This window comes from Zootoca vivipara, chromosome 5 (assembly GCF_963506605.1).
Source record: "Zootoca vivipara chromosome 5, rZooViv1.1, whole genome shotgun sequence".
Taxonomy (NCBI): domain Eukaryota; kingdom Metazoa; phylum Chordata; class Lepidosauria; order Squamata; family Lacertidae; genus Zootoca; species Zootoca vivipara.
In genome coordinates, this window is record NC_083280.1 from 94809531 (window position 1) to 94822500 (window position 12970).

Genomic DNA, 12970 nt, shown 5'->3' on the forward strand with positions numbered 1-12970 from the left:
CCTTATTAGCTGTACGCTTGTAAAATCATACAGAAGAAAATACAAACTGTTGGGTTTCTTTAACTGAAAAACAAACTGACTCTAAAGAGTCAAACTAAAGATAAATGCTTTCTCACTTAGCAACATTCCAACCTTCAACCCATTCCAAACCTCCCACAAACTCCCACATAACTCCCATTAAACTACCCAAGAATTAACAGTAAACTAGCTTTATAACTAAGCAACTCTCATACTAAGATTCAACTGAGGAATCTCTTAAACTGAGAACAACTGAGAGAGTGATCTACTACGAGATGAATCAAACTGAAAGATCTAACTAAGAGATACAGAAGGCTTTCTGGCAGAGCCTTATATACAAGAAGCAGAGCCCACGCCTGTGAGCAATTAACAGAAACACCGGCACCTGTTTCTCTTAAACAGACAGTATTTACATTAGACCGGCTCTAAAGTAACTTGACTATTCAAAAAATCCAACACAAACTCCAGGCCTTCTTGGGACTATTGAACATTTACCACACCTTCTTACCTCATAAGGTGGCGGTAGCAGAGCCCCTACACAGACTGTTAGAAAAGTGGACCCCATAGGTGTGGGGGCAGCGCCAGGAGGCCACGTTCCAAGCAGTCAAAGACTTGCTCGTCTCAAACTCAGTCCAGGCACACTTTGACGAGAGGCTGCCGGTGCTGCTGGCATGCGACGCCTCGCCCAACGATGTCAGCGTCATCCTGGGGAACCAACTTCCAGACAGGATAGAGGTGCTGGTAGCATACTTTTCCCAGACCCTCTCCACAACCGAGAGGAACTACTTGCAAATAGACAAAAAGGGCCTGGCAATTGTGAAGGGAGTCAAGAAATTCCACAATTTATTTATGGTGGTGACCAACCACAAGCCGCTGCTCGGCCTGTTAGCCCCTGGGGAAGCAGACCCCCAAGTACTGTCACCCCCGTCCTCAGGTGGTCGATTTTCCTCGCCAGATACCAGTATACACTGGTCCACTGATCCAGGAAGGTGATGGACCATGCAGACGCCCTCAGCAGGCTGCCACTACCAGAGACCGGCCCTGACCCAGTGCCTGCACAAGAGGTCATGAGCCTGGAACAGCTTCCCAACCGACCCATTCAGACACCAGAAGTAGCACACCACTCCACAAAGGATAGGGTAATCTCCTGGGTCCTGGACTGGCTGTGGCAGGGATGGCCCAACAGCAACCCCAGGCCAGAATTCGCAGGCTACACAACCCACAAACACGAGCTGTCGACCCACAAGGGGTGCCTGTTATGGGGAAGCAGGGTGGTCGTTCCTCAACCCCTCCACCAAAAGGTCCTCACAGCCCTGGGGTAGTGAGAATGAAGGCCCTTGCAAGGAGTTATGTGTGGTGCCCGGGGATCGATGGGGAGATTGAGGCCTAAATACTGCCAGACATGCCAGGAGTCCCACCTGGATCCCCCGAAGACCGCCATCCAACCCTGGGAGTCCACCTGAGCCCCATGGTCCCGCCTGCATGTGGACTTCGCGGGCCCCTTCCAGGGAAGAACCTTCTCCGTAGTGGTGGACTCATACTCCAAATGGCTGGAGATCGCCCTGGTTCTGTCCATTTCGATGGCCACGGCCATCTGAGTATTACGAAGGCTCCCCAACAACCTTGTCTCAGACAATGGAACAGCATTCACATCAAAGAAGTTCCAGACTTTCACAGTGCAAAACGGCATCTGTGACGCTTCTGGGCACCACAGTTCAAGAAGGATACTGACAAGCTGGAACATGTCCAGAGGAGGGCAACCAAAATGGTCAAAGGCCTGGAAACGATGCCTTATGAGGAACGGCTTAGGGAGCTGGGCATGTTTAGCCTGGAGAAGAGAAGGTTAAGGGGTGATATGATAGCCATGTTCAAATATATAAAAGGATGTCATATAGAGGAGGGAGAAAGGTTGTTTTCTGCTGCTCCTGCGAAGCGCAAACGGAGCAATGGATTCAAACTACAAGAAAGAAGATTCCACCTAAACATTAGGAAGAACTTCCTGACAGTAAGAGCTGTTCGGCAGTGGAATTTGCTACAAAGGAGTGTGGTGGAGTCTCCTTCTTTGGAGGTCTTTAAGCAGAGGCTTGACAGCTATATGTCAAGAATGCTTTGATGGTGTTTCGTGCTTGGCAGGGGGTTGGACTGGATGGCCCTTGTGGTCTCTTCCAACTCTATGATTCTATGATTGGCGGCAGGCAGAGCGCATAGTGCGAACCACCAAGGACGCCCTCCACCGCATGATGCAAGGGGACTGGGAGTACTTCCTCGCCGCATTTCTTCTGGCCCAGCCCAGCACCACCAGCACAGCGACCGACAGAACTACTCATGGCCCAGCCCAGCAGAACTACTCATGGGCCAGCACCTCACAACAAGACTGGGCTTCACCCTGACAGAGCTCAGGATGAGGCAACAGTGGGGGGAAGCAAGGACCCCTGGACCTTCCGGGCACCGGACCCAGTGTATGCAAAGAACTTTGGGATGGGGCCTGCATGGGTACTGCCAGGGCTGATTATCACAATACTAATATATCATATTCTGTAATCACCTTAACATGAGACACATGGGCATCACCTCCTTTGGATTCTTTTTGAAAGGTTCCGGTATCCACGGGGTGTTACCAAAAAATTCTCTCTGTTTGATCTGCCGAATTAACTTAAATAAATCAATTCTGGTTTGGAAAGCCGAATATCTAGGAGTAGGGACAAAACCTAAACCTAAATTTAATATCCGTTATTTATCCGGTGTTAAAATCCTGTCAAATAGATTCACCACTAACGTGTTTTCATGCTGTTCGGTGGTTATTTCGTCCTGTAAGGGCGTTTGATGCGTCGTCCGGAAAAAGACCGATATGTCTGTCCAGACCTGAGACTGTATTCTCTGTCCGCATCTGATGTATTTGTACTAGATGAATGAGAAGAGTCATAGTCCGAAGGGGTAGTTGGATGGGATGGTTTCTCAGATCTCCTGGTCTGCTTTTGGACCTGCCCTGCAGTGTTAAGCCATAAATAAACTCTGCCTGTTGAATAATCATTACGATCCCTACTAAGCTTTTTCTTTTTTCAGAGTATCTGTAATCCTCTGTTTGTATATTATCTACAATTGGTATGTATATATAATGTAAGTGATAGTGGGCTTGTTCGGTATTGTTATGTATATGTGTATAATGATGAATGTATGTTTCTCTATATGATTCAGTATCCAATTTGCTGATGAAGCCAGAGATGGTGAAACAGGGATAGTTCAATCCGGATATCCTTGTCCTTCTCTCTTTTTATTACTTCATGGAATTGTTACTTCTCTTGTTTGGACTGATACTGAACTCCATGTAATATCAACAGTCTACTACGATTTGTTACCTCATGGAATTGTCATCTCCTGTGTTTGGATAGTACTGGACTCTATGAACCTTCATATGAACCTTACATGTACTATGGACTTTTGCCTATGGCTGTACCATTGTCTACACATTGATTTATTTTGGGCCTAATATTCAATATATATGGTTTGGACTTTTAAAAACTTTATAAGACTTTTATATTATGTGACTGATTTGAGCGTTATGTGTGTCTCATGTTAAGGTGATTACAGAATATGATATATTAGTATTGTGATAATCAGCCGGTTACGTTTAGTGTGGTGTGGAAATATGGTGTTCATAGCCCAGGTTCATTGTTGTGCACAGTCACCAGGGCGACAGGCCCCGTGTCTTACGAGATGTTAGGGGGGGGGCAATGGTGGTGCCGCCACTGCGATAAACTATGGCAACCATTCTGGGGGGAAACCAGGAGGAGGGCTGGACAGAGGAATCCCAAGGAGGTGATGCCCGTAAAACAGGAGGAGCGGGCAAGGGAGGCAGAACCAGTAAGCCCAGCGGTGACCCCCCCCCTGAGGCCGAGCGGCCACACTAACCAGAGCCGTATCCGAGTGGACCAGTGGCACCCGACTCAATGGCCCCATCGCAGCTGGCAGCCCCAGAACAAGAGCCAGAACCAGGAATCCCTACCAAAGGACACCCCAGACAGCCTCCTCCACCGCCTCCTCCTCCTCTTCATGCTCTGGTCCTGCTGCTGCTGGGTCCAGAGAAGCATGCCAGGGATGTGCAGGCAGCCAGAAAACATGCAGGTGGGAGAGGGGGGGGGCTGGCTTAGGGGGGAGAACTTTTGTCTTCCTTTCCTCCCTTCCCTGAAACCCCTCTCCTGCACCATTAGCCACCTCCTTCTCCACCCACCCCAAGTGTGCTCCTTGTCCCTTCAGTGTTTTTCCTTCCCTCCCCACTTAAAACTCCCCACCTACAACATTTGATTCAGAATTTTTTTCCTTGTTTTCCTCCTCTAAAAACTAGGTGTGTCTTATGGTCAGGTGTGCCTAATGGCTTCACATAAGAAGAGAGGAATGTGGCAAGGAAGGAGTGGCAACTTTCCTTGGTGCAGTTGAGGCAATCTCCATTTGTCCTAGAGCCAAGGTGGAAGAATGTGGGCTGCTTTTCTGTGGAATCATTTTTGCTAATGTAAATGACTGCAGCAGAGTAAATAGTTGGGATTCAATCTACAGGAGAGTCCATTGCTTTTATCCAAACGTTACTCCCTCGCAATGTCAACTGAGGGTAAGATTGTCTTTGGCAAATAGCAAACACTCTTCCTTTATATGCAACTTTAATTGCAGATGATATAAAGACAAGACTTCCGTTTGGTAGGGAGGGGGGGGTTAAGCCTTCCCTTCACTGATCAGAATCTTTGTGAAATCCACCCCTTGCAGTAATGAGCAGGAGGGAAAAAGCTTCCATTGGTGAAAATGGGGGTTTCCTCCCTAATTGTCATTGGGTGGCAGATTTCATGGAGGACTGCAGCTGGAGAGGAAAGGCTTTAACCAGCCCTCCCTGTGATCCTGATACCCAGTAAGTTTTTTTTTTTAAAGAAACCCTACAAAGTGATTGCTAGAAAGAAAGCAAACAACAAAGAACAAGTGGAGGCAAAAAAAGAACCTCTAGGATTCCAAGCCAGAAATTTAAAATAATGTCTTACTAATGAGAGAGATGACTCATGGTTCATGTTGATACAAGAATGAATGTCAAACTCAAAATAGGCAAAACAAAGGCATTTGAAATCCTGCCTTTCCATCAAAAATGCCTAACCTTAACAATAAGATCCACAGAATCAAAATAATTTCCACAATAGAAAAACTCTGTTAAACGTTGTTCACATAACAGCATCTGAACTTTTTATTTTATGAAACACTTAGATTAAACTTCCAGTCAGATCTTTACCATATTTATTTGGAAGTATGCCTACTAATTTCTATGGGATTAGATGAAATGGCTTGGAATAAATAGGAGAAATGTGTTTTTCCAGGGATTTCTCCATGTTTTGTAATAGGACAAATGGGAAAACTGGGTGTGTGTGTGGGGGGGGGACACAAACACTCTCAGGATTTATTTATTTTAGAATGCGTCAAATGCTTTTTAAACCAGTGCTTTCAAACTGAGCCAACTGGCACTGATCAAAGTTCTTAGATTTAAATGAAAGCTAGCTAGGTCTGTTAATGATACCATTGCCACACAGTGTTTGTTTGGGTTGCTAAACAAGCAACATCATTCAGACTCAATCCTGGGAAAGTATCTTATGACAGTGAATTCCATAAACTACTTCCATAAATTAAGGAGCATATTATGGGTAAAAACAAATGTAGTTTTCCTTCTTTGTGTCTCAAATCACATATGAATGCTGTCTCTCTCACACACATACTTTGGGGCAAGTCTCTGTCACTTGGATAGCATAGCCTATTGTTCTGCCCCCCCCCCAAACAAACGGGTTCAACATCAAGAAACAGCATTAGAGCCGCCCCTCAAATCTCCGTTTGGAGATTTCCAGACACCAGCAGAATCAGAGTGTGTGGGAGATGGTGTGGTACTGAGTGAGGAAGGATTATATGGCAGTGGGAAATTGGTTGGAACCCTTATTAAAAGCAACTTTCCAGAGGTCCTGGGCCAGGTTCACTCCCCCGCCTTGGCCCCAGCTGGCTACTGGCTTTGTTTCCTTGGCAGAGAGGAGCTGTCAGTCTCCTTGGTGTAAAGCTCATAGCACTTGGCTCCTGAGAGATGAAGCAGGAAGCATGGGGCAGAAGTGGGGCTGAAGCACAGCTGCATTTTGGCAGTAGGTGGGCACTTTAGGAGAGCTGCTTGCCAGCTGGCATCGTTCCTTAGCCTGTGCCTAGAACTGGGCAAAGAGATAAGAACCTGGAACCATCTTCAACCATAACAAGAAGTAGGGCTTGTCCACTGTTCTCTCTGAACAATAGAGAGGTTAGTCTAGAAGTGTATAAAATTATTGGGTGGACTGAGAGAATGGATGGAGAAACGTTTTCCTCCCTCTTTCATAGCACCAGAACTTAAGGACATGCAATAAACCAAATGTTGGAAGATACAGGACAGACAAAAGCAAGTATTTCTTCGCGCAGCTCCTAGTTAGACTACAGCGGTACCTCTGTGTAATGGCTTGGGTCTCTCCCATAGAAGTGAGACAACTCCGGCAGTAATTATCTCAGATTTATTGCTTAAACACTTAAATTACTTAAGTTTGCTGAACCAAGTCTGAGCTCCGCCTCTTTGCTCCCCAGCAACGAAAACCCCACTTTCTCTTTCTTCCTCTTTCCAGCCTCTAGCATATTCTCTGGAGCCTACGCGTTTTTGGGCAGGCTATTTCCGTTGTTTCTGTCTTTGAGTCTGAGCTCAAATTTACAGTCTGTGTATTCCCCCTTGGACTCCCCGCTTCCTGCTCTTTGTTCCTTGAGATCAGGCTCCTACTTCACATTCCAGCCTAATCTTATCTCCCTGCATCCCAGTTTCTCAGACTCTATCAGCAGATGCAGGAAAGGCATGGAGCTGACACTTTGGTTACGAACTTAATTCGTTCTGGAGGTCCGTTCTTAACCTGAAACTGTTCTTAACCTGAGGTACCACTTTAACTAATGGGGCCTCCCGCTGCCGCTGCACGATTTCTGTTCTCATCCTGGAGCAAAGTTCTTAAGCCGAGGTACTATTTCTGGGTTAGCAGAGTCTGTAACCCAAAGTGTTTGTAACCCGAGGTACCACAGGAGACAGCAATGACCACCAACCTGCGTGGCTATGAAAGAGACTTAGACAAATTCATAGAGGGTAAGGATATTGTTGGCAACTAGCCAAACTGGCTGGGCTCTACCTCCACAATTTGGGTTTTGTATTTTTGTTTTTATGTTTCTGTGATATATTGTTGTGGCACAATCACTTCTGAGTACCAGGAACAGAAAGTGCTTAAGGAAGAGGACTTGGAAGGGAGGGGGGGAGAGACAATGGAGTAGAGGCCTTTCAACACCCCTTCACCCCTGTGCTTCTGGATAGATCGTCAGATGGGGCAGGAGTCCCGGAGGCCACCTTCCTCTCACCTGTGGAGGAGATAAGTCTGACAAGGTCTCCCAGAGAGAGGATAGAGGAGACTCCTGTCCCTAGGCAGAGCCCATCTTCAAGCCATGATCCCCACAGGAACAAGGATTATTGTGAGTAGCTGGGCATTTTCCGCCTCTGCTTAAAAGCTTGATAGGTAGGCAGGGAAACTTAATAAAAGAACTTCACCACTCCCGTGCAGTCTTGAAACCTTTGTTATTGATCTGGACCACTGAACCTTGGTGTTGATCCTGAACCAGGCTTTGTTGCTATTCCTTTGTTTTGTAGAGCACATAGACTATATTCTGTTCTGATTGGAGTTGTAGTCCAAAAACAGCTGGAGACACAAGTTTGGGAAACCCTGACTTAAAAAGCTTGGTAGGTGGGTCTGCAAACTTGTTGGAACAATTTTGTTACCCATGTTCGACTTATGAGCCTCGGCCTTGCACCTGGTCTCATACTCATCACTCCTCCATCTTGTAAGACCCCCGCAGACTGTATATGACTACTGAGTTTGTACTGCTAGTCTGCTTTTAATAAATATCACTTCCTTACTTACAAGTAAGTGCACTTGTTGTGATTTGGGCAGGGCGCTTACTTCTGTAAGTAACATCACCACGTGCGGTATGTCTTTCTTTCTTCTTGTTACAGAGTTTGTATCCAGAGATAACCGTGTCCCACTGGTTCTTTCAATTCCATGAGGGTTCGATTATGCCCACTGTATCTCTGTTGCCCTCTAAGACCACCCATCAAGCTCTTTGTGGATCAGAGTCTCCTAGCATGGGCATTTAGATGCAGTGTCTCTCTCCAAATGTTCTTTGCACTTGCAAGTTTAGCCTCTGGTGCTAGCCTCTCTGTGCCCCTGTACTCTCAATGCCTGGTTCTACCCCTCCCTCACTGAAACACGCCTACTTTTTTTCGCCTTCCATCTTCATCCTGGTGGGAGATGTGTTCTGAACCGGACCCTTCCCAGCCTTTATTAAGCACCCCCCCCCCGTTCCAAAAACTCTTCTGCAGTTTGCTCTTATCCCGATTCCAGTTGAGCCTGTGCCTTTTGTTTGGGCTCGACTTGTCCTAAAATGTCTCCCAGTGTCCAAACTGTCTCATTTAATTTGTCTGAGTGCAGTTTAATTAATTACTTTTTTAGCATGGAGTTCATACAAAGGACAATTCGTTAGTGAATGTACCTAGAATCTTGTATGCTCTGTCTGATACCACTCATTGATTAGGTGTAGGTAATCAAGTAGGATTGGCAGGTCTCTGAGTGTGGACCCATGACATGGCCCCCTTGAAGTATTCATCATTGCTCCTCACAGCTGGCCTTTAAAATATCTGAAGCATAGCTGCCAAGTCCGGGTCGTAAAGATCCGGGATCGGCAGCGCGCGCATGACCGGAAGTTGCGTGACGCAACTTCCGGTGGCGCTTCGCCCTTTTATGGGCACCAGAAAATGGCGGCGCCAGCGCCGGAAGTCGCTTCCGCACATGACCGGAAACACGTAAAAGCGACTTCCGCCGCCGGCGCCGCCATTTTCTGATGCCCATAGAAGGGCGAAGCGCCACCGGAAGTCGCGTCACGCAACTTCCGGTCATGCGCGGAAGCGACTTCCGGCGCCGGTGCCACCATTTTCTGGTGCCCATAGAAGGGCAAAGCGGCACCAGAAAAATGGCCGCCGGGAAGAAGCGAATTTAAGGGACAATGCCGGGATTTTTCGCCAAACGGGAGACCGCCGGGAAACGGTGAGAAAAAAGGGGTTTTCCCGGCGGATACGGGATACTTGGCAGCTATGATCTGAAGAGCCCTTTATTCTCTGAGTGGTTTTTGTATTGCCTGCTGATCACAGTACATATTGGTTTGTTTTATTTATCAAGTAGCTTCAGTTAACTATGAACATTGTGATAGACTGGTGTTCAATCGCCCTGCCCTTTCATCTTTCTAAACTGCTAGTTAAATGGATTGTCACATGCTTAACTCCACACTAATTGTTGGGAATTGTGGCTCTAAGCTTGCAGTGTGTCTTGAACAGCTGAGTATAGCGTGTGTGCCCCATGAACTGCCTTTTGTGTGCAGAGGGAAAGACCAGCATAAACTCATGGATAGATACTGGAATGTGTTGTGCATTTTTATTTTCTTTGGCTTTTAAAATATTCTGCTGGGAGTCACTTGAATTGCTTTTAACTCTGGCTCTCTGGTAGATCAGTTTCTCTTTTTTGGAGCCCTCTTTCCTCTGGGCCCTGGGGCTTGGCTCTTCTCACGGAGGAGCGTGGGCTTAGTTTTGAGGATGAGACTGGAGGTACTTTCTTTGAAAACACACCAAAAAAGGAGTCAAAGTCAGAAAAGAATTTTGCACCTTTTCCAAATGCCACTCTGCTGCAGGTAAAAAATTTAGCAGCTTGTGTGAGATACATCCAGAGCCAGTAATAATTTGACTGACATGCTTTGGCACCAAAGTGTCGATTTAAGCCTGCCCACAAGATGGACCTTTTGTTAAAAAAACTTTTAGGCAGCATCTGGTATTTTTGTATGTTCATTCTTGCAAAGATTAATTTGCATTTGCTGGGTTTAAAAAACGTTTGCTGAAACTGGTATGCCTAGCTAGCAGAAATTGGTTCTTCAGGAATTACTGCTAATAGTGTTGGTATAAAATCTGCAATCGCTGAAGTCCATCAGAATTATTTCCATAAATATTTGGTTCGTGCTGTCAGAATGCTTGTTCCTCGTTGCCCTTCCCCCACAACCCAATCTTGTCTTGAATTGGAATTAAGGTTGGACTGCATTTTTATGAGCTCAGTGAGCCTCCAACTTCTCAAAGCCACAGGACCATATATTTGTTTTTCACTTGGTTTTATGTTGTCTAAAAAGAACTAGGATTTCTTAGGATTCATTCTGTAACATTTTATGGCAGGAGGATTGCAGAGCTGTGTTGATATCACAGCAAGTGATTGTATTGTCTCATATTATCAGTGATCGTATTATGAGCTGTCAAAAGCCATATTATAATGCAGCATCAATTGCAAAATGCATCCATAACAAAATTAATTCAGTGCAGGGTGCTCTAACACAGTGTTTTTCAACCACTGTTCCGCGGCACACTAGTGTGCCGCGAGATGTTGCCTGGTGTGCTGTGGGAAAAATTGAAAAATTACTTTATATATAATCAATATATATAGGCACAGAGTAAATTTTTTTAACATTTTCTAATGGTGGTGTGCCTCATGATTTTTTTCATGAAACAAGTGTGCCTTTGCCCAAAAAAGGTTGAAAAACACTGCTCTAACAAATGTCTTTGCAATCCAAAACTTTATGCCTAAAATTGCTTATGTACAATCTGATCCCTTATTAAAAATCCCTCTGCTCTGAAGTTGCTAGTCAAACTTTTTGTTCTTAAATCCGAGAGTAACATTCAACATTCTACATCTTGTTTAGCAATAAGATCACAATCATCCTATTTGAAAAGGAGGTGTGACCTAAACATGGTACAAACAGTGGAATAACTCTTGTAGTATATATGGGTATAAATCAAGTAAAAGAAAAAAATATAAATATAATTATTAATGAAGTAATGAATTGGTTATGGTATACAATTGGTTTCTAAATAATAAAAGTTCAATTCTATATTCAATTTGTATAATTTCTATTAAATCAAGGAAGAGTGGCAATAAAAAATTAAAAAAATCATCAAGGAATAAAAAAATCATCAAGGAAGAGTGGCAATAGGGAAGTCAAATGTTAATATGTTTATATTAATATACATTTATATTATACATAATTTAAAATAAAAAGATCACAATCATCCATGATCTTATAACGCTGGAGGCTGTGGATCTGGCATTTATTACCAAGACCTGACTGTACCCACCTGGATACACCGTGATGCATCAGCCCAGGCTGCAGGGTTACGATGGGGGTGGGGAACTTCCATCTTCATTAGAAGGAAATCCCTCTGTCTGTGAGGGTTGGGAGAAGGAGAAAGTAAGCCAGGGCTGCTGATAGTGTCCTGTCCACTGCGCTACCCTGCAGCCTTTCTGACCAGGATAGCAGAGATGGTCTTGGGTGTGGTGGTGGAGGAAGTCAGAACAATCCTTCTGGGTAGTTTCTCTATTCATGCTGGGGCAGCCTCTAGTGTTCCAGCCTGGGCCATGATGGCCCCATGATGACCTTGGGGCTGTCTCAAGTTGTCCTTGGCATGACGCATAGGGTAGAGCATGGGCGTAGCCAGGATTTTTTGGGGGGAGGGCAGGACTTTTGTTGGGGGGGGGGCAGAAGTAACGTGATTGGTCAGTTAAGTATTTCTATTGTTTTACTTGATGGGAAGGCAGCTCTCCCCCCCCCCCCCCCGCTACTCCCATGGGGCAGAGTACACACTCAGTTTGGTTTTTGCTCTGGATGGAGGAGGAGATGACCTGCAGATGGGGGCTGATGGATGTCAGCCCATTGTCCTGGTGAAGTTTGGTCTTACAGCTCCAACCCTCCCTTTCATTTTTATTTATGCTATTTTCATGGCTAAAGTTTTCCAATGTTTAGACATGTTTTGGTATTTGTTTGAACATGTGAAGAGTAAAATGCAGGAGGAACACACTTGCAAACTCTACCCCCAACATCCCCAATGCGAAGGGTTGCCATATTTCAAGAGGTAAAAATCCAGACACCAAAAGTTATTTAGGGCAATCACCCAATAGCCCCTCCATGGCCACCAAGCCCCAGCTGCCCACACCAGATCCAGAGTCCGTCATCCACACCAGAGCCTGAACCAGAGCTGCCCTTGTACATTAAAAACAACAACAACCCCAACCCAAAATCCAGGAATCATAGAATCGTAGAGTTGGAAGAGACCACAAGGGCCATCCAGTCCAACCCCCTGCCAAGCAGGAAACGCCATCAAAGCATTCTTGACATATGGCTGTCAAGCCTCCGCTTAAAGACCTCCAAAGAAGGAGACTCCAACACACTCCTTGGCAGCAAGTTCCACTGTCAAACAGCTCTTACTGTCAGAAAGTTCTTCCTAATGTTTAGGTAGAATCTTCTTTCTTGTAGTTTGAATCCATTGCTCCGTGTCCGCTTCTCTGGAGCAGCAGAAAACAACCTTTCACCCTCCTCTATATGACATCCTTTCATATATTTGAACATGGCTATCATATCACCCCTTAACCTTCTCTTCTCCAGGCTAAACATACCCAGCTCCCTAAGCAGGACATTTGCGTTAAAATGTAAAATTCCCTCTGGATGGGCTTGTGGGACCCCCAAAAGAGGACATGTCTGGGAATTCTCAGGTGTATGAAAACCCTACCAGTGCACCAGCTGCTATTAGTATGGTGGTCTGAAGAGAGTTTTTAAGTATGTTGAGTTGAACATATTGAGAAACTCCCTGCAGTCTGAAAACTTGATAACCAGGTTTCCCACTTATGTGCCTGTATTACTATTATTATTATTAACAGTAATAAACATTGTAGTGGCTAACTGAATGCACTTAAAAATTGTCTCAGGGTTTAATGAATGATAAAGCTCTCTTCAGACATTCAAGTTAATTGTGCAAAGATGT